Below are 22,411 nucleotides of genomic sequence, written 5' to 3' on the forward strand. Positions count from 1 at the left end.
CTGGGCTTTTTCTCCTGCACAAAATTTGTATAGGAGATTAGTGAACTAATATTATTTTATGCACAGAAAATGCTGTTTCCTGTGGGGAAAATGCTGTAAGTCTCTAATGGCAAAGATTCTTCTCGATCTGGTATTTTTTGTTAAGGAAAATGCAACATGGGACATACAGTAGAAGAAATAAAACATGTATGTGAAAGTCACAGTGACTAAGCAAAAGCAATTAAAAAGCCACACAGGTGTAGAAGTTAATGTAATTTAGAAGTCTTGAATGCCAAGGACAGAATTATAGAGTGTACAATTGGAAACACCTGAGATTCATTAAGTGTACAAGGTGAAATGATGAAATCCTTAAGTATGGGTTGAACTGTGTGGACCAATCAAATGAATGTACATGCCCACTGGGTGGAAACTGACTAAGTGGGTGGTGTTTAACAATGGCTATAATAATTGCTATGATTGCCAGTGTATTTTGTGGAGTAGTTTGGAGTATTTTGGAGATTTTGGAGATTGTGAGGGCATTAGTATTTGTATATAGTAGAATAAAGTAGATCTTTTATATAAGACTACTGAGTTGTCTGGTGTCTTGAATGAAGATACAAGAGCCAGCAGGATCCTGGAGAAGTTTGGAGACTTCTGAGGAAGAAGAGTGAGAAGGCTTGGAGAGTTTGTCAGGGTCTTCAGCCTATTCTCTGAAACTCTGCTACTTTGGAAGAAAAGCATTAACCACTGACCAAAGCTGGTCAGCTCCGCTGCATAACAAGGTGGTGAGTTAGAGCCAGAGGTGAAGAGCTACAACTCCCATCATCCCTGACATTTTTCTCATCAGAATATGTTGACAACAGAGGAACAAGTTTATTTTTTCCCTTTTTACCATTTTAAAATATTGTTCCCGTCCCTTGTACCTGATTATTTTTGAAACATGAAAGGATGAGATTGTCCTCAGAAATGAATAAGCTTGAAAATTTGAAATCTCTGCTTATGGTTTTGCCTGTCTTGTGCATACATACAGCCTTGCCCTAGGGGAGAAATAAATAAATTAACTATATAATATGAAAATTGGAGGACTTTTAATAAACAAGTGGCAGAAATGTATTTTTTGTACTGGAACAGTTGCAACTGCACTGGATAGGTTAGACTATAAACTGTGAATTTAGGATAGTAAGATAGCTCTGCAGCTGATAGAATGAATTGTATATTAAAACCTCAGCACCTAACAGTTTGAGGAATGGAGATCATCAGCAGAAATTTCATGAAAGATCCCATGAGGTCATTTTTGCTCTCTCATTTAGTTTTTCTTCATAAGGAGAGTATTTCAAGTGTCATTTCATAAGTTTCACTAAATGGATTAAAGGCAAATGAGCTCAAGGGAAACATTACCCATAAATTGCCACCAATCTTTATTATTAAATAGGGGCTGGCATGGAATGGACTATCAGCAGTTGAGCCCCCTCCCCATTTAACTATTAAATCTAAAGTAATAAGGCAAAGCTGAAAAATATATGTAATATATTCTGGAGCAAGATTTCCTATGGACTGCTTTTTAAGTTTGCTGTTTTAGACAATTATTTTATAGAAATTTTGCATGATTAAATATCATTTCACAATGGTGAAATATAAACTCATTACTATAGGTTAAGTAAACCATCCATATTTTTCATTTTAAGTCTCTGTTCACACCTATACCAAATAGAATGTATCTGTTGTATGATGTGGCTTTTTTAAACATTATGCCATGCTGCTAATGATTACTAATGAGCAAGTGGAGCATTGCCTTAACCCTCTACCCATGTTAAATTATTACATCCACATTCATATGTGTCTTTTTTCAACCTGCTCCCCAACCAATTTCTCTGGAATACTATCTGTTGTCAAAACGATTGTTTGCAAATGTCCGTGTTTGAGAACAGCAGATGCAATGCTGTTGAATTTTCCCCATTTTTGACAGCATGTCTCAGTGTATCACAATATTCTCTCTCATCAAGGTTGAGTCACTTTTTTTAGTACAGTATTCTTGGTATTCATAATCATGCCACAAGAATAGGTATGTTCTACAACTACAACTTCTGAGGATTGGGAATATTTTTAGAAGCTACTTAACTGATTTAGGTAAATTCAGTCCAATTTAGATTCAATACAGTTTCTATACAGATATAGCTTTGGTCACTTGGGTGGATGACAGGAAAGCATACATGGTGTGTGTACATCTTGACTTTGTAGGTCCTCTCAACACCCTTTGGTACAATCAACCATGGGGTGTTTGCACAGGGTGAACCTGAGTTTATGGTTGGTTTTTCGGGCTATGTTCTCTGATGATGACAGCCACAGATGCTGGTGAAATGTCATGAATTCTAGAACATGGCCACATAGCCTGAAAAAACCCACAAAAAACTATGGATACTATCCATGAAAGCCTTTGACTTCATAGTATGAATCTTGTTGATACGTGTGTGTGTGTGTGTCTGTGGGTGTATTTGGTTCTAATCCTGTTTGCCTGAAAAATACCAGACTGCCATGCTAGAGCAAATTTGGCATTGTATCTGGGCTACTCGAAAATTCTATTTTGTCCCTTATATGCCACTGACATATTTTTGTCCCTTCCTGGAACAAGTGGGTCTTGGTGCTATGATCTATATCAAGTTACTTGAAAGTTTTCTCTATATAGACCTGCTCCTAAACAGTGTTTAAAAACAACAGTTCATAAAAAACAATGCAATGTACACATTACTCACATTGCTCCTCTGACAAACGTACTAGCCTCCCATTCATTTCATGGTGGTAATTCCATCTAAAATTATTTTGCAGCCAGGGCACCTGAAAGACTATCACTTCCCAAATCAATCTTCCTTTAAGATCTGCCATGAAAGCCTTGTTACATGTCCCACCACAAAGAAATGTTAAGCTTTTAAGGATTACTTTTTCTGTGGCTGCACCCTAGTTCTGTAATTCTCTCCTTGGGGAATTGAGGTTGACTTCATTTTTGTTTAGATTTAATGAGCCCATCCATGTTCTGCATGGATTTAGAATTATTTTACTTTAATTCTGTACTGAATCTTAAGGACTTTTGTTTTTAAAGTAGTCTTTTTGTATTAGTTTTTAAAAAGTTGTAAAACACAAAGCATTCCCATACCTTGGATCAAACATTGATCAAAATGGAAAATGCAGTTAAGAAATCAGAAGACTAGGATTGGGAAGGGCAACTATGGCCCAAAACAGATAGACCAAAAATGTGGTCTGTGCCCTTCCAGCACAATTTGCACTGGGATCATGGCAGCTGCATGCACCCAGCTCCCTGATCCAGACTGACACCATGATTTTGAACTGTGATGGCAAAAGAAGCAGTATTTTTTTGTATGGTTTGTTGGGGAAGACACGGCTCTGGCATGGTTTCCCTCTGCATTTGGGGCACGTGTCATCTAAACACTATGCCTGGAATGTGGCTGTTTTGGGCCTATGAAAGAACTAAGCAAGATCCTAAAATGCAAAGACACAATATTAAAGTTAGGATAGTTGAAACCATTGTATTCCCTATTACCATGTATGAATGAGAGAGCTGGACAGTGAAGAAAGTCAGTACAAAGAAAATCAACTCATTTGAGATGTGATGCTGGAGATGAATGCCAAGGGTACCATGAATAGCTCAAAGGACACATAACTGGATTTTAGAACAGATCAAGCCCAAATCTCCCTGGAAGCCAGGATGACTAAATTGAGGCTGTTCAGAAGGCATGACATATTAGAACAACAACAACAACACTTTAATTTATATCCCGTTTTTTGTTACCACAATCAAAGGCAATGATGCTGGGAAAAGTGGAAGGCAGAAAAAAGAGAGTAACACCACATGCCAGATGGTTCAATTCAATCAGGAAGGACACAGGCCTGGGCCTGCAGGATCTGAGTAGGATGGTAGAGGATAGGGGATCTTGAAGATGTCTCATTTAGAGGGTCATTATCAGTCAACTCAAGGGCAGTTAACAATGTATAATCTTACATCTGAGCTAGTTTTCATCCCAGAAAGGGTCTTTGTTGTGTTCTGCTAGTAGGATGCTGTAAAAATCAATAACCAATAGGCCCCCATTATTCCATATTTCTTGGCTTTAACCTTAGACATCGAGGTGTGTTAGTATTCACTGCAAAAAGGACATTTCATGTATAGTTCATTCTGTAAGACAACTACTACTGCAGGCATCTCTTGTAACTCTGTTATTCTCTCAGATAGTTAAATACTGCTTAGAAGGTCACAGTCTTGTCAGATCTGGAGGGATGTTTTGACCAATGATTCGTTATGCTTCAGTGGCTAGACATATATCACTGACCATTCTGCTTATCTGACCTTGTTACCACCTGTGATTCCCTTAGCAAGCTGTATGCATTCTGAATGCCAATTGCTAAACACCAACACTTTCTGTAAAACAAGATCCTTTTCAGCTTAGAACTTAGCCTTTTTTTCCTTCCTAAAGCTGTTTATTTACATTTATGTCAATCACATACTGTAGTAAGTATTTACTGTGTAACCTGGTATATCTGAGAGGTACATTATGAGTTGATTAAGGTGGGTTGGCACCAGTGCTGCCTGAGATGGAAGGGTAAATCTTTTCTCCCCCATAAATCAAAGTGTTTAATAGTGGATCAGTTTATTTTCACACTTGAGACCTACTCACCCATCCCTGGCAGTAAAAATGCCAAACTAATAAATGAATAATAAATAAATAAATAAATAAATAATGCTGTTTTGTGATCACCAAAATCAACTACACTCAGCCTTCTGTATCCACAGATGCAATCATCCACAGTTTGGAAATATATAAAGTAGTATAAATTCCTAAAATAAACCTTGATTTTGCCATTTTATATAAGATACACTATTTTACTGTGTCATTGCATTTAATGGGACTGGAACCATCCCCAGTGGATACCAAGGGATGGCTGCCATGCTTAGTGGTAGACTTGGGACTATGATTAATTAGTCTTGTTTAGAGATGGGAAGGCCTGGGGGGGGGGAGTAGGAAAAAAACTTTCCCCCAATTTTTCCCCAAAAAATGGAAAAATTGAAAAAAGGAAGAAAATTGATTATGGAATGTTTTATTTTGGCATGATGAATAATAAAATCATTAAGACAAGACATTCATATATTCTACAAATCATTTTTAAAAATGCACATTATGCGATTATTCTAATTTCTGTGCACTGAATGAGGACAAGCAAGTTCTAGGTTACAAACTGAATTCTCCAATTCCAGCACATTCCTTTAAGGGGCACTGAAAGAATCTGGCCTCTGTTTGGAAACACTGACACTATAAAACAGGAAATAAACTGACATGTGAAAGGGTAGAGAAGCTTATTTTAATCCGAGTTAACCTTTGGTTTTTAGAAGTCCATGGTAACTGTGATGATAACAAACATAACAAAACAAAAGCAGGGACTGAAATTGATACTGATAACCAGGACTGAATCCACACTGCAGAAATAATGCAGTTTGACACGACTTTAACTGCCATGGTTCAGTGCTCTGGAATTTTGGGATATGTAGTTTTATAAGACATTTAGCCTTCTGTATCAGAGACTTCTGGTGCCACAAAAAACTACAATTGCCATGATTCCTTAGCATTGAACCATGACAATTAAAGTGGTGTCCAACTGGACTATTTCTGCAGTGTAGATACAACCCAGAGCTTGGGAAATGAGTCTGATTAAATTCCATGCTCATTCATTAAATGTTAGTTCCTCCTCCCTTCCACACACTTTCTCCCCTCAGTTCTGTTTATGGGAATGGTGCTTTATGTCTATTTGATATTGTGGAGAGGAAATATAAATAATTTTCCTTGTTACTAATGTTAATTATTTCTTCTGGGGTTGTTTGTGTGTGTGTGTGTGTGTTTTTCCCCTCCATTTTGTCTGCTTTACATAAACTAGCAAAACCAAAGTTTGGGAGAATATTGCTCCATTTGTTACAAATATTTTTTAAAAAATAAATAAAAGTAAATTCTGTTTGCAATAATTTCTTGAATACACTGTAGTTTAATATACCAATTGTGATAATTTTATGCCAAATCAAATTGTGCACAGCCATATTTTATATCCTAAAGTAATAGAGTGGCTTTTAATCTATAAAAAGTGCCACTGTTGTATTTTTCCAATTTTTCCAAAAAATTTCAATACTTTCCCAGAAAAAAAAAACCCTTTTCCCCATGACTTCAAAATTTTCAGAAATTTTACATCTCTAGTCTTGTTGCAACTGAATCACTGAATCTTGGATCCTTCTTACATTTTCCTAGAACATTTGTCATTCGTATTGTGGGATGGTAGCAAGGAAAAAAAACCAAACAAATATAGAATATAATTAACAGGGTTGATGGATATAGCTCTTTCAGAAATTAATGTTTTGCTGTTTGAGAGCTGTGTTCTGAACCTCTGATTTAAAATGTTTTCATTTCGTATTTGCATTTTCATTTAACGATTTTTAATTTTAATTTTGCACAGTCTTTACAATATCACTTTATATGGCAGTATAAACTTAATTAAATATAAAAATAAATTCCCAGTTTCCTACAACCATTACCCTACTGTGAGTCCTGCTCTGGGCCTGTGTGACTTTTGTTGTAAAAAGAGTTCTAATTTAAATGGATTAGAACATTGAATAATTAATTTTAAAACAACAATCTTGTGTCAGTGACTCGACTTTAGTAAATGCGTCCTATTTATTGGCTAGTCACAAAACTCAAATTACAGAGCCATTGCCAGCCCTCCAAATTCTCTCTCCTTTCTTACATACAGAAACTTCTCAAGGCAGTTTACATGATTCACATCTTCTTTCTGTTTATCTTCAATACAACCTGGAGAGATAGTTGTATACCTGAGTATTTGCGAACATTAATTTGTACATAGGTTGTTTGCTGTTGTGTGCCTTCAAGCCATTTCCCATTCATGACAGTCCTAAGGCAAACTTATAGTGGGGTTTTCTGAGGCTGAGTGACTTGTACAAAGTCACTCAGTGGGCTTCCATGGTTGAGCAAGGATTTGAACTCTGGTCTCCAAAGTCATAGCCCAATGCTCAAACCACTATGCCACACTTTATATGTAATTAATAACATGTAATGGTGTGTACATGTGTTCGTACAGAGGTTTCTGGGCAATAATCTAATATCTATAGCCCTGGTTTACTCACCTGGATTAATATGTGGGAATATTTCATTGAGACATACATTCTATAAATAAGTAAATAATAATTGTGCACTAATATGCACTTTGGCACAGATAATGCTTTCTGTATAAAATGCAACATTTTCTGCAAAAATGTTCTCTGCCCCCCCCAAAGAATCATGGGAATATGCACAATTATTATTATTATTATTATTATTATTATTATTATTATTATTATTATTATTTGTAATATCACTTATGGTAGAAAATTAGAAATTCTTTATTCTTCCATGTGACAGTAAATAAGTGAAAGTTGGCACTGAGTGGTGGGGAAAATATATACTAATAAAGTATTATCCATCAAAAGTGGCAGTGTTGATTTTGTGGAATAATGCCATTAAGTTTTATTTTAACATAAATTTAGTGAAATTTTCCAATTTGCAAGGCAACTTTATTTAAATGGTATTAAAAAGGATAAATAATTTGATTCACTTCTATATCTAGCTAGGCATTAAGCTTTCAAGATTAACTCACATAGCTGAATACTACTAAAACATCAGTTCTTTACAAGAGAGTTCAATGAGAGTTATTTATGTGGCAGGCATAAATAACACAATGAGCAATTTATCTTGCCTGAGATACCAGACAAAATAAATAAATAATAATAGACACTATTTCTTTTTCAGGTGGGGGTAAAAGGCAACTATTTCCTGGCCCTTGACAAGCTAGTTAAGCATTTGATTGACAGAATGTTGGCACCAGTTTTGGAGGAATCGATCAGCCTCAACTCAAGGTAGGGAAGTTTCACAAATGTTCTGCATCTAAAATCTAATTTGCAATGTTAATTAGTCTGCATTCACACACAAGAAATACTGTATAGTTCATAATTCAAGAAAAGTGGGTCAAACCTTCTCTTCTTAATTGAGAAAGGCATCATAAACAACCGCAAAGGTAACTATCTACAATCAGCCCTTTGTATCCACGAATTCAGCGAGAGTACATGCAGAGTACAGTGGTGCCTTGGGTTACGAATTTAATTCGTTCCGCGGCCGCTTTCGTAACCCGAAAAGCCTTCGTAAGCCGAAATGCCATAGGCGCTAATGGGGAAAAGCCGCGGTTCCCTTTAAAATAGCGCCGAAGTTTTTTCGTAACCCGAAAAAACTTTCGTAACCCAGAACAATAATTCCCTATGGGATTTTTTCGTATCCCGAAAATTTCGTAACCTGGGTAATTCGTATCCCGAGGTACCACTGTACATGCAATATAGTAGTAATGTCTAAAAGTAATATTTAAATATTGTTCTTGTTGATTACAAGAACAATGAAGTTGGTAGCGTGTTACAAACTGGTAGATGTATTACATCAGTTTTTATAGACAAGAGCGCTTTAATTTTGTTAGTAATTAATAGGATAGAATACATAAGTGATTGGGCAATATTTTTTCAAATACTCCAGATAATCACTTACCTAGTGCTAATTAAATTATAGGTGACTAAAAAGAAGATTAAAATATGTTTTCTGTGGGTTTTTCAGGTTATGTGGATGTGTTCTGGAAGAATTTATTCCTGACATTTCATCTGCATCTGAGGCTGCCATCTTCAGAAGTTGGTGGCATGGAAGTGTGTGGAGTGGGAAGTGAGTCTTAACACAAGCACAAGCAAATGAACCCAGGCTCAAAGGGTTTCTCCACAGACAATGGATTTCCAATTAAATAGACACAAATGCCCCTTGCATATTCCCCTCCACAACATACCCTCCAGGCTGTGCTGTTCAGCACAGTACAACACACAAACTAACTCCACCATTAACATGTAAAAAACACTTCTTTCCACACAAGGGTCCCACAGGTATATATACTCCATACACTTCCATGCCACCAACCTCTGAAGATTCCAGCCACAGATGCAGGTGAAATGTCAGCAATAAATTCTTCCAGAATGTGGCCACATAGCCTGAAAAATCCACCAAAAATTATGGATGCCAGCTGTGAAAGCCTTCAACTTTACATAAGTTTAAAACAAACTAGAATATATCTAAAGCTACCTGGAATCCAGTAGAGTTCTTAGCTAGGAGGCTGGATTCCTTCTTAAGCTTCACTGAGTAAAGGAGCTAGGAAAACATAGTGGAAAAAATATTGTTATATGTATAAGTGCATAAAAAAGTATTTCTGGAGAACTGAGCAAAGAATTGCAACCGTGATGCATTTACAGTAGTAGCCAGTTTGGGAACAGTTTTAGAGCTTCACAACTTTGAGTCTACAGTTGGAATAAGGAGATGGGATTGTTAAGAATTGTTTGGCTATCAGAGGGTGAGTACTTGGATATGTGCTGGAATGGAGTGGATGCTACAGGACTGAACATTTAGGAGGCATGCTTCTTTCCTTTTTTCGTTTTGCTTTCTCTTTGCAACTACCGCATATACTCGTGTATACATCAACCTGATGTATAAGTCGAAGGAAGGTTTCAGGGTCAGAATCATAGATTTTGTTGTGACCCTTGGAAAAGTGGAGAGTAAAACTTAGGGAAGGAGAAAGAGAGGATGGAAAGGGGGAAATAAAACTTCCATCCCTCTTTTTCCTTCTCTGGACCTCTCCTGACCACCTAACACCAATTCCTGGGTGCTGCAGGAGAAGTTTTAATATCGGTTGAGAAGGGAAGCAGGTGGTATTAAATGTGGAGTGTCTTCCAATGAGAAGAGGAGGCGTGGAAATTGGGCTAGGGAGGGAAGCAAGTTGTGTTAAATGTGAAATTTCTTCCATGGGAGAAGAGACTTGCATTATTTATTATTTTATTTTATTTTATTGTTATGAGGGAATTTTAATTGTGTGTTGAATGGGTTGTATTTTATATTGTTGTATTTTTATCCTTATTCTAAGCCACCTCGATCCAGATGGAGAGGCAGGCTAAAAATAAATTATTGGTAGTAATATTAGTATTATATCAAGCTGGGAACCTCCTTCACACACACACATGTGCACATAGACAGAAAAATGCAGTGCCATGAGGCACCAAGAGTGGGGCATCAGGCTTGCTTGTTTTTGAACCTTTCTAAACAGTACTAGCTATTGACCCGTATATAAGACAACCCAGGATTTTAGGGTCAATTTGGGGGCATAAATTGTTCAACTTATAATCGAGTATATACGGTAACTACAGTTCCTTAATTTAATTGAAACTGTTGTCTATTTGAAATGTGGTTAATTAAAACCAAGTATTATGACTTCCTGGTTTGCGAATGGTCTAAAATTCAAACAGACTGGGGAACCAAATGAAAGCAGACATTTTTGACCTTCTCTGTTCACATGTGACCAAGGAGCTAGGCAGAGGAGAATGTGAACTTGAAGCTTTGATAAGCTTCTTTGGGTTTACCATTATGTCTGAATTGGGCCAAAGACACAGCAGTCAATACACACATCCCTATGTTTCTGAGATTAGTTTACATCCTGGTTTGGAATGTGAGTTTCAATGGGACAATCAGCTCAGAAAATGGTGACTATCAGTCATTTTAAAGATTACTATACTTCTGAGTATACTTCTTTTCATGTTTATCAAACCATCTTTAATTATAAAGAGAATAAAAAACTTTATTTTTTAAAAAAATGCTTATGAAGTTTGAAGAAGCATATTTTCTAATCGTCATAATTAATAGAAAAATTCAGATACTGTCCTTGATTGAAATGTCATTTCAGCATTCTTTAAACAGGGTTAGCACCACCCCTCCTTTTGGAGAACCAAAAATAAGTATATGATAAAAAATGCAAATTAGTCCCCAACAATCTCATATTGGATATAGATAGTAAACAGGTACTCTCTTTAAAAATAGTTTACCTACAAATAACAAAAGAACATGACCTATAATAGTTTGACAAATTAAAAATATGAACCAAAAATAAATATGTACAAAAGATAGCAAGGATTTCTCTGTGTATGATCTTGTTGCTTTATAATCCTGTCTGTCAAGTATTTTGCCATACAGTATATTTAATCAAAAAGACTTCTACATCAATCTGTCTTGATAAGCAAACCAAAACCTCCAAACTTTATCATCCTTGTACCAATGTGCTGAAGTACAGAAATCTAGGTTTATGCCTAAACCAAATTAACATGCATCATCTGGAATATAAAATAAAAGGCAGCAGTTTTCCATCCTGTGCTTTATCATCTTTATAGTTCTGTTGGACCTTTAAGTTAAAATCACAAAATGTATAATATGAGCATTGCAGTGAACTGCAATGAATGTGATTTACTCTAGCCTGTGCCTTTCAGATGCTCTTGAAGATACAAATGAAGCTGTTCATTTTCTGTTAAACTTGTCCTTAATGCACATGCAATAACATACTAACTAAAATAAATACTGTGAAGAAGTCTGTATGTCTTTCGATGCCATACATTTTTAGATTTTTTTAGACATATATGATTTATGCTTTCACTAATTCGTTAATTGATTAACTGATTAAATTAATGTTTGAGACCAATTAAGTTAATAAATACCATACTCGATTAATAATCTACCTGCATTTCTGTGATTTGTAGTACAGGTGACAAAAAATTAGGTGATGCAAACATACGGTCTGAGTTTTGGCTACCATCTGTTGTATTATTCCACAATCAGTTAATGTGCAAGAAAGTAATCCAATACAGTACCTAGTTGCACAACCAGTTGGAGAAGTAGTAGTGTGCCTGGGGGGCATAAGCATATAGGCACTATCAGTTGCTATGGATAACTAAGTGGTTAGTTACAAACTCTTTTGACAATAATTAAATGTAGCTGGCATTCTATCTCAGAATTGTTTTATTGTAACCTGCTAGTTCTAACCACGTTTTTGATGTCAGTAACTCAATGGATGGGGGCAAACAAATTGAAACTTCATCCAGATAAAAAAGAGGTACTCCTGATCACTTGGAAGCCATACAAATGTAAATTTACAGCGTTTTATAAATAAAGGTTAATAATAATAATAATAATAATAATAATATGGCTATGGTGGATGAAGTTCTTCTTGAAGATGCAAATTCACGATGTGGATGTACTCCCTCTACTTGCATTTAAAGGTTTTAGCCATGCATTTACAAAGTAGATGTTAGCATGACAACTGTGCCCATTGCTTGAGATTCCTACAGTCCCTTAATTATATGCAAGTTAGACTGCTGTAATATGCTGTATACATAGACTGCCTTTTAAGAAATACTCATAAACTTCCAGTGGTCCGGAATTATAGATTCGTGACTCCCTTGTTAAGATGGTTTCACTACTGTTTGTTGCAAAAGAAACTTGGATATGTTAGGGCACAGTTCAGAATGCTGGTTATGATCTATACAACTCTCTGTGACCACATTTTCCCAGATAAGTCCACTCCAAGTCAATCACTTCTCTTAGTTTTACTATGCACAGAAGTAGCAGCTGGCTAGGAGAAGTATGTTTGATGATGATGCATGAGAAAGCAAAAGCCCATTGCCACACTGAAACTCCAACTGAAGAAGACTAATCTGGCTCTCTCCCTCTTGTCTTTCTGTCAGAAAGCAAATAAATGCCTTTATATTCAGACAGGTTATTTGCAGTTTGATGGAGCGGGTGCTTTGTTTTCTTTTATTAGTGTTTTAAGCCCGTGCTTTGTTTCACTTGCAAAGGCTCTCCCAGGGTGTGTATGTCTATGTATTTAGTTAGTTAGCATTTCCACCCAGTCACTGTGTCACTAGAGCTCACCCTCTGCTCTGCTCTGCATTCATCTTCTGGTTAGAAGCAAACAGGCTACATTAAATGTTTCTTATCTTGTCTCCCTAGGTAAGTGAAAAGAAGGAATAATCCACTCACTACACTTTGATTTGGAAACAATGCTTTTAGCTAAGATTTCTGTTTCAATTTCCAAACTGGAAAATATGTTCTCTACCTGTTTGTGTCCAAATAACAAGCTGTGAGCAAATATGTTTGGTATTTAAAGCATAACACTTAATGGCATCAGGGCCTGGGATGATCCTGAACTGTCAGCCTTATGCGATTGGGTTATTTTCCATGAGTGGTAACCTTATGGTCATGGATAGAAATCTAAAGTGATAAATCTGTGATCTTATCTCTCATTTGCTCTGGCATAATTGAGATCATTATTTGTTACGGCACTATGATGCATTTGAGCTATTAGTTTCCACCCTTACCTTTGTGTCTCTTCTGATTCAAGACTCCAGAAATAGTTGTATGTGAATTGTTCCTTAGTGTTCCATAGAGTGCTTGATAAAATTAAAAGTTTGTACTGGTGGCAGTTGGGTTAATGTGGAGTATTCTCTCAGTTTCTTGTTGCAGCTATTGTCTATGAATATACTTCTCTATTTGTCTGTTCCTTTAATTAAGATGTGTGTGGAGGGGAATACTCCCAAAACATAAACTACTGACTCATTCATTGATTACTACAAGTCTGAAATATTGCTACAATTTGTGCTGACACTTACAAGTAACATGATTTAGAGGGCAGCGGTTTATTAATTAATACTATAATGTATAACTTTATTTTCTTTAAAAAGATCCCATCACTATGTAAAACAGCCAATGGAATCTCTATCTCCAGAGTCAGATATTTATGTTATACAAAATCACAGTTATTTAAATATTTATAAAATGAGAGTAGAGAGAAGCACTTTTGAAAAAGCAGTTAATAATGGACCAACATCAAGGGAGCCATCAGTATAACAGCAAAGTGCTTTGCAACTCCAATAACTTCACTAGTGCAGAAGCAGGCCATCAAATTTAATTAAAAGCAGTCAAAAATAAACTGAAAAATTGAACTGTAAAAGTCTATCCTTTGCCAGCAGCTGAAGGCAAAGAGAAAGGGAGCCTTGAAAGTTGTAATGAATTGATAAGCCTTTCTGCCTGAAACTTGTAATTTGCTCTGTCAGATTTTAGTATCAGTTAAACTAGATTAATAGAGCACACACTGGTTCTTTATCTTAAATCCTTCTTCACAGTCCTTCTCTTATGGGCACCCAAGATAAATGGAAGCCAGAGTAGGTCAAAGTTTCAATTTGTTTCCCTGCTTGCTCACTTCTTTTAAATAATTCTGGCATCTATGCTTACAGATGCAGAGCAAAGGCTTCAGGACAATTTAGAGACGGAAATAAACCTTTTTATTGACTAGTTTTTGGCCCTTGTTGAGATCCTTTAATGCCTTAATTCAATGGGGTTAGGAAATGCCTGCAACGAAAACTACTGACATCTCCATCTGCCACTAGAGGTTCTCATGGTGAAATGAATGATAAAGAGCTTCATTTGTAATGTGATGGGGCTAACACATTTATTGCTGCTTTAAATGCTCAGATTAATGCCGATCTGTGAAAACTGTACCACAAGGACAAAAACAATTTACTTGAGATCATTTTATTTTTTTTTATATAATAATGTTCTTTAATGAAGCTAAAGCCTCCCTGCTGTGACCTTATTATGTTTTCCAACATCAGTGGGAAACAGATTATACTGAATTGAAAGAGAGCTCATGAAACAGCAGGAATTTTGCAAGGGAAGATCAATTACATTTTCCTGTCCAAAGCAGCAGATACAGATTTAGGAAAGGAAAGTGCTAAAGTCTGCATAGACTCAGAGTTAAAATCAATGCACTTGCAAAAAAGAGGATTTCAAATACCAGATGTTAGCGTAAATCATTTTTTTCTCAATCAATCAACCTGGAGGCTTCCTATCACAATAATGAATTGGACAAAATAGATTATACTGTATTCAACAAAAAGTATCTTTTACCAGAATAATGTTTTATTAATACCTTTAAAACATTGAAAAGTGTGAAGTGGAAAGGCCAATGGGTTGTAATTTACTGATCTGCTTTTCAACTGTTAAAGTGCCCCCGTCAGTTTTAAGATTGATGAATACAAAATGATTCCTTTTTGTTTTTCAAACTATCCATGATCAAAAGCTGCAGTTCTGTATAACGGACAACAGAAATCAGGACATTAATTTTTCATAATGTATAATTAAATGTATCGTCCCAGTTTAGGAAAGAAGGATCAGTTCTCATAATTTTTGTAGGCTAAACTTATCAAATCCTTTTGCCAATAATTCAATCGACATCCAAATAATGTGTGTGTGTGTGTGTGTGTGTGTGTGTGTGTATAATATTTTTATCTTGCCTTCTAACATGGAATCTTAGTCTGACGTAAAATAAAACCAATTCCAACAATTTAAAATAATTTAAACATTTTCTTACAGATCATTCCATGCTACAGGGCAAACACTGTGACAAGGAGCAGAACAATTTTTAAAGGATTATACGTATATCAATATTAAATTATATAATTAACTGACAGCTGATGATTGCAAATACTGACCCCATCTGTTGTCAGTTTGGGTCCCTGCTCTACAATTTTGTTCTTCCTTGCTGACTGTTAGCTGTTTTACCCAGTCACTGAATTGGTGTTCTTGGGCTGTTTTTCCCTGCTTGGTTTTGGATACTGTGGATGGCCAAAAAGAGAAACCTGAACTCTTCTTAGAAGCCAAGATGATGAAACTGAGGCTGTTGTTCTTTGGCCATATCATGAAAAGGCATGATTCATTAGAAAAGATCGTAATACTAGCAAAGGTATAAGCAGTATCATCCCTGCCCCAGGTGTCACCCAGTGCAGGAAGCAGAGCTCCTGGGAGTGGGGCTTCAGGGGCAGCATGCCCAGCCTGCTTCCTCAAGACTTCATCATCCTAGTCATGAGTAGACTGGCACAGTGGCAGCGAGCTGGAAGAGCCCCTGGCCCTCTTCCTCAGTGCTTCAGCTTGGTGGCAGTGAGAGGTGCAGGCAGAGTGCCAACCGGGTGTCACTCCTCTTCTGGGGTCGCCTCCCTGCACCATAACCCCCAATTATGTCACTGGGGAAAAGGCAGTAGAAAGAGAGGAAGACTTCACACCAGATTACTAGAGTCAATCAAGGAGGTCAGAGGCTTGAACCTCCAGGACCTGAGCAGAGCGATTGAGAATAGGGAGTCTCGGAGATGTTTCATTCACAGGGTCCCCATGAGTTGAGTTCGCCTCAAGGGCTGTTAACAATAACAAACAACAATAAATGTTCTAGAATCATAGAATCATAGAAACATAATTAATGTAAAACTTTGCTTTTCAGCTTTTTAGTGTAAAAGTAACGTAATACCATAATTTTACTAACTTTCCTTTCTTGAAGACCAGGCCAGCCTTGGTTTATCAATGAACAGACTTTTCTGTGAAAGGAGGGAGAAGCAGGGGCAGAATCTATTTCTTGTCTAAACATCCCAGGTAGCCCTGGTGCAAGAAATAACCTCTGGTGCATAGTCTGTCAAATACATTTTTATAACTCTGGATCGTATTATTGGTATAAATAGATGAAAAAACATGCCCTCACTTACAGAAGACCAAACATACTAAATGTATTTTACTTTCTAGAATATTTGGCACTATTTTTGTGTCGTGTTGAAACACACACACAGAAATTGAGGTTTCATAAATTCAACATCTGGCAAATTGGCTCCTAGCTAACAAAAATTCAGGGTGTTTTTTTTTTAAAGAAAACACAAAATTATGAACTGCTTATGAATATTTGTAGACTTTCCAAGTAGAAAAAAGCTAATTATATTTAATTTTATGTCTCAGAACAGGTATGGACAAAATTGCCACAATGTTCATAAAAGCTAATTACACTATTCTAAATAAACCATACAGGAGAAAGATAAAAATACTTATATTACAAATGAAAGCATCTACCAGAATTTGAATAATCATTAGCAGTGAGGCACCATATGGCTAGTTGTATCTTGCTATTGAATATTTCATTGTTTTTAAGTGCTTTACTTCTTTTTTACACATTTTTGATCCAATATTTTTGTAGGCTTGGTGATGAAATACAGACAGCTAGGCACAGCTCCTGCTGTGTGGTTGTGCTGTTTGTCTCTAAGAAAAATGATTCTGTTTTATAATGTGGCCCTTTGCACCTTAACGACAGAAGGAACAAAGAAAGGATTTGCATTGCTTAAAGAGAAGAAACAACCTAAAATGGTATAGCAGAATAGTGTCTAAAATTACCTCTTTACAGTACTGACGCTCTGTTGATGAGGCAAGCTTAGATTCTGAATCAGGATTCGGAATTGTGTTGTCCTCCAGATATTTCTGAACTGCAACTCCCAACATTCCTCACTAATGAGGACTGATAGTAGTTACTGTCCTATGGAGTCCATACAATTCCTACCATTCTTCAAATGATGGTCATCTGTATTGGAAAAACAGAACTGGCAATCGGGCATTGAGCAATGATCTAGTATGGTTAGTAGGTTCACATCACCTGGTAACAATATGGCATTGTAAACTTGGTCTGGTGACTTTTTTTGTCGTTCACTGCCTTTACGTCAATTGCACCTTATGACAACCTTATCAATGAAAGATTTCCATGTCATGCTATTAAAGGGGGGATATAGACACCCCAAAAGGTGTTGCTCAGAACTGCCCCTTTTAGGTTGGATCGGAGCCGCAGGAAACAGATGGTTGGCCCCAATCCATCCAGATTCTGCCCCAAAAAGGAGCAGATAAGATTAGCTCCTTTTTGCGGCAGAAAAAAAGAATTTTCTGATCAAGGAAAATCCAAAGTCTTTAGAAAATGACCATGTATGTATGTACGTATTTGTATGTATGTATGTATCAGTAAAAGGCACAAAGACTGTAGTTTTAAAACCATATTGATAATTCCAAGAGATAGCTGTCTTAAGAAAGCAAATATAATCCATAAATTCTAATCAGATAAATCTGGACACAGGTTGTGGAACCTTTCAGAGGGGAAGTCTAGAAGGAATGGCCCCTCTTCTCCCTAGGTCACAAGTCCAGGTATTAGGCTAACGAAGGCCCCATAGAGACAGGCCAAAATAAAGCTGCTTCAGGTCACTTTGGAGGTATGCTATTTAAATAATGCATGTGTACTAAGAGCCCAGAAGCTGCACCAAAGCCATGATCCAGTCCTAAGGACTGGTGCACAGCTTTGGTGCAGCTTCTGGACTCTTAGGACGCATGCATCATGTAAACAGCATACCTCCAAAATGACCCAAAGCAGCTTTATTTTGGCCTGTCTGTATAGGGTCAAATTTTATTCACAGATGTTTTTCAAATTCTTTGGGTATTGTGGATATCTGCAAGCTAGTCTTCCTCACTCTGGTGGGTTGACTGAGAAGACAACCAGAATCCATTAGCTGCATTTATGCCAAAACATTTCTTAGCTGTTGCCAGCAAAGTAGTTTGAGTAGGGTACATGTCAGTCTTTGGTTAAGCACATTTTTTAAATCACTATCACCTTCCATCTGCATTGCCAATTGTTTCCTGCTTAAAGAAAAATAAGTGTTTTTTCTAGCTAATACTGGGGAATCTTTTCAACAATAAAGGTCACATGAACTTCCACTCTCACTTATAGCAGGCACAGGTGCTAGATCTGCCCCTTATTAGCAGAAATTCTGCTAGTGCACACACTCGTCCCAACAACAGTGTTTATTAATTCCAAAATAAAAACAACAAAATGTCTTATGACATCTTAAAGTTTTATTTGTATATACTTTTGTAGTACATTTGATGCTAACTGATCATTTGCATCTGCAACTAACTGATTTGGCTACCAGATCTTTGTCGTGACTATCTTCGGAGATTTTAAAGGATTAAGACTGTGAATGAATTCACCACCCCATTGACATGAAACTTACCGGCCATCACTGAGTTGAATCGACTCTTTTGCTTGACAACAATCCCACTTCCTTTGTGAGGACCCATACATACTAGGTTCCATGTGTAAAGTTCTTCTTCCATATTCTCCATATAACCATGGGGTTATATAACCATATTTGGGAGGAAACAACACTTGTGCGTACACAGACTTTCAGTAAAGAAAGAGCAATTTATTCACTTCTCCCCTGCCGTCTCATCTCCATAAAGTTCCAATTAACTGCTGTCTGCATGCATATACAGGTGCTTCAAGGACTCTTCGTCATAGTCCACAATCTCATTATACAATTGTGGTTTGGTAAACCAGAGTATCTACACAGTTATTAACAATCTCTATAGTGACATTTTATTTTTTTAAAAAGAACATTTGCCAGAGAAGCATGATTTTACAAGTAAAAAACATGGTATCACTTGGTGTCATACAGGCAATTACAGTGGGCATTCCAGAATGGTCTGTGAAACAAGCCTCTCATAAATTAAAAAGTACAATGGTTCCTTCCTGTTCCAGACCCCACACGGAAGGGAAATTCTGTGTATGCTTGCGCCCCATTAAAGGCAATGGGGCTCGTGCCCATGGCGATGGTGCACCATGGGTGTGTGCACCATTATACTTTCTGGCGCGCAGCGCTGCTTCATCTGGCATGGCTTCCAGCGTATGCTCTGGCCGCATATGATGCGAGTGCGCTGTAAATGTTTCATTCAACTTAACAATAAATAAAAATTGAATTATAAAGACTGATTGATCAAAGAGAATTTGTCCTAGTGTCATGGCCTGTGAACATGAACAAGCTAGGGATTCAGAGGAGGAAGCAGAGGAACACAGCCCCTGACAGAGACTGCTATCAATGAGGACAGGCAGGAATCCAGCAGCAATTCAACAGAGGCTCCTGCCAGCTTGGGTACTGAGGAGAAGCAGGAGGCAGGCTTACCTGTGCCTTCCTTCAGCCAACTAAGATCTGAAAGAGAGACTCAGCATCGCTCACAAAGAATTTATAACAAACAGCAACCAATTAGGGAACAGGTGCACCAGTGAGAGCTGGAGATAAAAGCCTGGGAAGAACGTCAGAACCTTTATCAGAGGTTAAAATAATAATAATAGTAGTAGTAGTAGTAGTAGTAAAAAAAATTATGTATACCCTGCCTCACCCAGTGGATTGAGGCTGCTTACATGTATAAAACATATAACATAATATTCATAAAATAACAGAAAACATAAAATTAAACCCCTCTAGCTCCTTATCCAACCCAACCCATAAACTTACATATTACACAACTGACTTCCATGGTGAAAGCACCCTGTTCATGGACTCTTTTGTTGCCTGACTGCCTGGACTGGACTTTCGAAGTTTGGACTGATGATTCTGCTTGTTGTAACCCCTGATTTTTGCTCACAAAAATAAATATGCTAGGGGAGAAAAATATGTACAAAAATATGTCCATTGGAGAATATGTTGATCAAAAGCATACAAGCACAAGTCTTTTAAAAATATAAATGATCTAACCTATTAATTTTTGGTCATCTGTAGCAGTGACTAGGGGGCAGAGAAGATAGGAAGCATCATTATTTTAACTGTCATGATGCAGGATGGGATGGGCAGAGCAAGTGGGTATGTAATCCAGTACCACCCTCCTTCCTTCTTTATCATCATAGTTCAGTTATTGATAGGTCAGTGTGGGAAAGAGAGCCTTTGGACAGTTGTCGATCAGCACCCACAGACACTTTTTTGTGGTGTAGGGTTTGATTGGACCTGCCTTTCCTGGGACCTGGAAATAATGGAAAGAACAACCATTGAAGCTAGATTAATAGGGAAATCAACTGAATGTTAAAAAATTAGAAACTGAACAAAACTGAAGTAGTTGCATTTTTTCATTCCAATGTTTTACAGATACAACCACATTCTTCTGTACATTGGTAAACTACTACAAGGCACTTAAAATCCTTGGTTGCCTCATTCTCATATATGTATATAAAAGAAAATGCAAACATTTTTCTTCTCAACAACAAAATGATGTTTTTGTTGTTCTTGTCGTGATCTATTAGAACTTTTAACATTTCTGAGAATGTGTGTGTGTGTGTGTGTGCGTGTGTGTGTGTGTACAATGCCAAAATTGTTAAAATTGCACAAACTGAACAAAATAACATAGCTGAATTCTGATGGCTGCCACTTTGTTGCATGATTCCAGAATACTTTCTCTCAGCTATTGATATGATCAGAATTTTTAAAATATATATACCAGCCCTCCAAGTAAGTTTATTTTAATCCAGTATAAAACTGGAAAGAATAGGGGAAAAATCTGACACTTTTCAGTCTGAATTTGCCCATTTTGTGCAAATTCAAAAAAACAACAATGACAACACTTGTCTCATTCTCAGGCCTACAATAAGAAGTCTTCTATATATTGCTACACTAGTATTCCTTGCCATATGTATACATTTAAATAACCCACAAAGCCTCAAGATAATCATCCTTTAATCATACCTACAATTACAGTCAAAAGCACACAAAAAGTCTAGGTCAGGTATGTTTGTTGCAGCATTTTATCAGTATGTACTAGGAGGAATGTTAACTGAAGGATGGAAAGGAAATGAGGAATTTGCAAGAGGTTGCAGCTGCATCAAAAAGTGTTTGCATAAATATGCATCCATAAAATCCAGCAATTAAAATTGGGGAAGTGGAAAGGTGTTTTTTTTTAACTCTATTGACCTATTCGACTATTGTCTTAAATTCTTTATCCTATTGGTAGATCCACTCAGAGCAGATCCATTGAAGGAATGGGATTTATGTAACATCATGTTTGTGGATGGGTGGACGTGGGTGTTTAAAAACAATCTACAGACAGGTGACCTTAGGGATCCCTCTAAACAACTTAATCTAAATAGACAGACGTTGCACCTCTTGCCATAGACATCACAATACTTGTTTCACATAATATATGATCTTTCTCAGAAGATTATAATAAGTATCCTTCTGTTGAAATGACCAGTGGTGGACCGAAATGGGCTGCCTATCTAGTTATAGTCTGAACTTTGCTTCAAATGTTGTCAGCCAACCAAAGTTTACTGAATATTTTTCAGGGCTAGGGAAATAAAAGAAGAAAAGGTCCCGATTGACTGCAAAATGCCTGATTGGATCTTTCCAGATAATATAAAATAATTTCTGACTCTGTAAAGTGCTTGAATCATTACTACCAAACACTGAATTTTTATAACATTGAGGATTGTTTTAGTCTAGCCAGTGTGTTCTGCATTTTTGCACAGCATTTTTGAGACAATGACATGATGCTACATTTGCATGCATAATATATTAAATGATAATGTGTGTTGAGTGAGTGGGTCATGATATATTTTTAATTTAATGCTACAATACTTTTTGTATTGGTTGTCATTTACTAATGTACCAGTCCACCATAAAACGTGCATACATCTGCAAAATAAATAAATAAACCACAGAGCTATTCGTGATCATTCTTAGATGGGAAATTGCATTTTCCCCTTCAAAAGTGCAAATGTGCACTTAAAAGCCATTAATCAACATGCTAGTCATCCATAGCAGAATTTTATTAACAAC

At 36.8% G+C, this 22,411-nt stretch overlaps 1 protein-coding gene across 48 annotated transcripts in view; it reads left to right on the forward strand.

The window, feature by feature from the left end:
- The window catches only part of PTPRD (protein tyrosine phosphatase receptor type D), a 1,118,901-nt gene that overhangs the window by 31,012 nt on the left and 1,065,478 nt on the right, over window positions 1–22,411 (forward strand). For all 48 annotated transcript variants that reach the window (XM_042455420.1, XM_042455423.1, XM_042455433.1 and 45 more), the window contains exon 2: window positions 7,827–7,933. The gene's annotated coding sequence lies outside the window, so the exon portion shown is untranslated. The remainder of the gene's footprint in view (window positions 1–7,826; window positions 7,934–22,411) is intronic.

This window comes from Sceloporus undulatus, chromosome 2 (genome assembly GCF_019175285.1).
Source record: "Sceloporus undulatus isolate JIND9_A2432 ecotype Alabama chromosome 2, SceUnd_v1.1, whole genome shotgun sequence".
Taxonomy (NCBI): domain Eukaryota; kingdom Metazoa; phylum Chordata; class Lepidosauria; order Squamata; family Phrynosomatidae; genus Sceloporus; species Sceloporus undulatus.